The following is a 5496-nucleotide window of genomic DNA, read 5'->3' as shown; positions in this document are numbered from 1 at the left end:
AGCGTCCCCGCGTTCGTCCATGCCGATCCCGCCCTCCAGCTTGGCCCCGCAACGCCCCCCCAACCGGATCGACCCCGTCCATGCTCGTCAGCCTTGCCCTGCCTTGCCGAGGTCTCGCTTCTCCGGCGTCTCCCCGGCCTCCCCGAGAATGACAACCACCTCTCGGTGAGCTCCTCCATCCAACCCCCCGCCCCCCTTCTTTTTCTCCGCCATAGATCGCTGCATCGCCTCGCCCGCGCTCGCTGGGAGCTCGTGCTCACCCCGTGCCCAGTTGCGTGCACCGCTGCTCCTCGACTGTTGCTCTTTGTTGCTGTTGTTACTCCTGTCCGCTGCTCCTATCGCCACGCTACTTCTGCCGCTTGCCGCCGCTGGCACTGCCTACTGCTTTTGTGCTTGATAACCCACAAGTACAGGGAATCGCAACAGTTTTCGAGGGTAGAGTATTCAACCCAAATTTATAGATTCGACACAAGGGGAGCCAAAGAATATTTGAAGGTATTAGCAGCCGAGTTGTCAATTCAACCACACCTGGAGATTAATTATCTGCAGCAAAGTGATCAGTAGCTAAGTACTCTGATAGTTTTGATAATAGTGATAGCAGCAACGGTAACAATAACAGTCATAGCAGTAGTTTGTAGCAAGTGTAATAGTGATATGATAGCAATAGTAACACAACAAGATCAATAAGGATAAATTCATAGGCATTGGATCGGTGACTTGTTGGATGATATTCATCATGTGACAGTTATAACCTAGGGCGATACGCCACTAGCTCCAATTCATCGATATAATGTAGGCATGTATTCCGTAAATAGTCATACGTGCTTTATTAAAAGAACTTGCATGGCATATTTTGTCCTACCCTCCCGTGGCAGCGGGGTCCATATTGGAAACTAAGGGATATTAAGGCCTCCTTTTAATAGAGAACCGGAACAAAGCATTAACACATAGTGAATACATGAACTCCTCAAACTACGGTCATCACCGAGAGTGGGCCCGGTTGTTGTCACTCCGGGGTTGTTGGATCATAACCGTAGTAGGTGACTATAACTTGCAAGATCGGATCTAAAACTTGGATTTAATGATGAATTCATAAATGGTTCAGATCTGAAATCATGGCACCCAAACCCAAAGTGACAAGCATTAAGCATAACAAAGTCATAGCAACATCAATCTAAGAACATAGTGGATACTTGGGATCAGGCCCTAACAAAACTAACTCGATTACATGATGAATCTCATCCAACTCCTCACCGACCAGCGAGCCTACAAAGGAATTACTCACTCCCGATGGGGAGCATCATGGAATTGGCGATGGAGAAGGGTTGGTGATTACGAAGAACAAAGATCCCCCTCTCAGGAGCCCCAAACAGACTCCAGATCTGCCCTCCCGAGGAAGAACAGGGCTTGGCAGTGGCTCCATCTCGTGGATCGCGATAATTCTTTCTCCCTGATTTTTTTCTGGAATAATGTGATTTTATAGTATCAGGGGGGTCATCAGCGGGGCCACCCGGTGGGTACAACCCACCTGGGCGCGCCAGGAGAGGGGGGCGTGCCCTGGTGGGTTGTGCCCACCCAGGGCCCCCTCTCTGGTGGGTCTTGGCTCCAAAAATTCTTATTATTGAAAAAAATCCTCGCAAAGTTTCGTTCCATTCTGATAAATTTTATTTCTACACAAAAACAACACCATGGTAGTTCTGCTGAAAACAACGTCAGTCCGGGGTTAGTTTCATTCAAATCATGCAAATTAGCGTCCAAAACAAGAGGAAAAGCATGAGAAAAAGTAGATACGTTGGAGACGTATCAACTCCTCCAAGCTTAAACCTTTACTTGTCCTCAAGCAATTCAGTTGGTAAACTGAAAGTGAGAAAGAAAAACTTTTACGAACTCTTTTGCTCTTGTTTGCATAAATAAGCTTAAACAACACCCAGGTTTTTAGCCAACATTATAACTAACCATTTCAACAATAACTCTTAAAGATTATAAAGATTCATATCAATGACATAATTAGCTAGCGAGCAATAATAAGATATCTCAAACAGCAACACGTTGTTAAAACAACCATGATATAATATGACAATAATGGTATCTCGCTAGCCCTTTTTGAGACTGCAAAACATAAATGCAGAGCACCTCCGAAGTTCAAGCAGTGACTAAACATTGTAATTCATGGTAGAAAAGATCCAGTCATGATGCAACCAACATTATCTATACACAATGCATAAATCATGACTGTTGTGCTCTACTCAGTTTTTGGCGCTTGTTTATAGAAGGTGATGACACATCATAAAAGTAAATAGATAGTTCCTTCGCAGAGGGAAGCAGTGATTTGCAGAGGTGCCAAAGCTCAATTTTTAAAATAGAGATAAATGAAATTTTGAGACATGCACCCTTCTTATTCACTTCACGACCATCGGTTATCAACATCTTCCATGCTAAGCACGCTAGTGGCGGTTCCCAAGCGGAGCGTAAAGTTTTTGACTCCATTGGGAGTTTTTGTTTGATTATTCAAGAGATGAACTCTTTTTTTAGTTTGTAGTTTGGGACTGGGCATCCCTATTACCGCCCATTTCCTCGTGCGATGGCGAGTGAATAAACACTCGACCTGAGGATAACATGCTTAGCACGGAAGATAGCAACCACCTCCTGTCGTTCCATGAACGATCCAGGCACACAAAAGGGTAATTTTTTAGAAGTTTTTAGAGGTGGCACATGCAAATTTACTTAGGACGGCAGGGTAATACCGTATATAGGTAGGTATGGTGGACTCATCTGGAATAACTTTGGGTTCAAGGTTTTTGATGTACAAGCAGAGTTTCCACTTAGTACATGCGAAGGCTAGCAATTAAGATTGGGAAGCGGCCAGCTAGAGAGCAACAACGATCATAACCAGGCATTATGCATAAGTAACATTGAACACTAGCATGAGTAGGATATGATCACCATGAACATAAATATTATAGAGGCTATGTTGGTTTTGATTCAACTACATGCATGAACATGTACCTAGTCAAGCCACTCGAACATTCAGAGGAGGATAAGATATCATCATACTACATCACAATTATTTTAATGCTATGTTGATATCCAAGATAAATCATTATCCACTCCCAGCTACTTATGCATGGCATGAGAAACTATAATCTCTAATTGTCATTGCAAACATGTTTAATCATAATGGGCTGAAGCCTGGATACTAGGTTAAACATATTTACACAAACATAACAACTCGAGTTCATACTAGTTTCTCCTTGCCATGACCAGCTCATCGAATATCGTCATTATTGCCTTTCATTTGCACGACCGAATGATATGAAAATAATAATAGTGCAAGAGTGCCATGGACTAAGCTGGAATCTGCAAAACATTTTATTCAACAGGAGAAGAGAAGGTAAAATGGGCTCTTATTAGTTCAACAGTTATTCATATGAGAGCCACTCAACATTTTCATCGTGGTCTTGTCCTCAGTACAACTCGAATAAAAAGAAAAGAAATTCAGAGAAACACACTAAAATATTTTTGGAGCTTTTGGTTTTCTTCAACAAGCAAATAAAAAGCAAAAATGAGAAAAACTATTTACACGGAAAAGCTCCCAACAAGCAAAAGAAGAACACGAAAATCTTTTTGGATTTTCTTTTAGTACTACCTCTAAGCATGCATAGAAAGTAAATTACTACAACTATTTTTTTTGTTTTTTCTAAAGTTTAACAAACACACAAGAAGAAGGCAAGAAAATAAATCTAAGCATGGATGATACAATGAAAAAGTGTGAGCACCGGCAGATAGTGTGATATGTGAGCATGAATATAATGTCGGTGAGAAACACATACTCCCCCAAGCTTAGGCTTTTGGCCTAAGTTGGTAATCAATCAATAGCCTGGAGGGTAGTAGTCGGCATGGTAGCTCACGGAGGCTCTCAGTGCGGAGGCCTCAGCACGCCGTGCTGCCAACACTATTGCGTTGTCAGCTCGGGCCTCGCTCTCAAGAACAAAATATCTTTCCTTGCTGCGATAATCAAAGAGAGCAGGCACAGGCAAATATGTGTCCACAACATGTGATTAGTTAAACAACAAATTGTAAGTGAAGTTATCAGCCCATCCCGAGAGAATCTTATGCTCTTTTAAAGCATCGAAATCTAAATACCGAGTGGGAAGGATATGATCAAAAGGCAAAGGTGAAACACTCAGCCCTCGTGCTAAATGCGTGGCATATATTCCACCATAGAACCAACCACTTTTGGTGTTATGCTGAAGTCTACGTGCAACAATCGCTCCAAGGTTATAATCCCTTTCACTAGTGAGAGCGGTGTGAATGAGGCTCAAGTCTGGAGCATAAAGTATGCTACAGTCTTGCTTGCCTACTATGCATTTCCTGTTAAATAATGCAAGGTACTGAATTGCGGGAAAGTGAATGCTCTTTATTCTTCCTTGCCTCACTCCCCTATTTTTACCGTAACAAAGGCTAGTCAAGAAAGACTCATACTCAGCCTTTGCTAGCTCATCAAGCAAACCCCAAAATGGAAGTTTGCAATGGTAAGCAAAGTTCTCTAGTGAAATAGTATATGGGTTATCATAAAGCATAAACGACACCCTAGACTCATGAGGAAAATATTTAAATTCTTTGACAAATGATTCACTGAGAAGATGGCGTTGTTCACACTTATCTGAGAGGTAGGGACCAAGACCGGCATTATGAACATATTGCTCAAATTCGTCTTTGATGCCCACCTGCATCATATACTCATCGCAAGGCCATAAGCAATTTTTGGTGGCAGCATCTCGTGTGGAACTTTCACTTGGTTCAACGTAAGACCGGCGAGCAGAGCTGTCACTAGAGGATGCCCCCGAGGATCGTCTCCTCGAGGAACTCCTTCCAAACAGTTTCATCATGTCCGCGTACAATTTTCTGAAAATAAAATTTTTGAGATGACAAAAATTTGTCAACAAAACTTCACAAAACTAATAGCAACTACTCATAGGGATACATAGAGGCCATATCAAGCATTCAAACTACTTAGAACACTAAAAATTGAACATGCAAGCACATCTACAACAACACCAAGAGTAGCTATTTACTCAAAGTATAAACCACTAAAACAAAAACTAATTGGACAAATGGTGGAGTCACATACCAAGCAACAATCCCCCGAAACAGTTTCGGAAACGGAGCTTCGAGCAAAGAGATCGAAATCCACGGGTTTGAGCTCAAGAACATGGGAGAGAGAGCGAGAGTGATTTTTTTTCTGGAGGTAGGTGATAATGTGGGCTAAAGAGATAAGTGAGGGGGCCCACGTGGGGACCACAACCCCCCAGGGCGCGCCAGGGGGTGCTGGCGTGCCCAGGTGGGTTGTGCCCACCTGGTACACCCCCTCCGGTTATTTTTGCACCAAAAATTCTTAAATATTCAGGAAAAAATCATATAAATTTTTTAGAGCATTCTTAGAACTTTTATTTTTGGGTTATTTTTTTATCGCACGGGAAATTCAGGAAACAGACA

Source organism: Triticum urartu, chromosome 3A (genome assembly GCF_056163025.1).
Source record: "Triticum urartu cultivar PI428250 chromosome 3A, HENAU_Tu73, whole genome shotgun sequence".
Classification (NCBI taxonomy): Eukaryota; Viridiplantae; Streptophyta; class Magnoliopsida; order Poales; family Poaceae; genus Triticum; species Triticum urartu.
Note: the sequence above shows the minus strand (reverse complement) of the source record.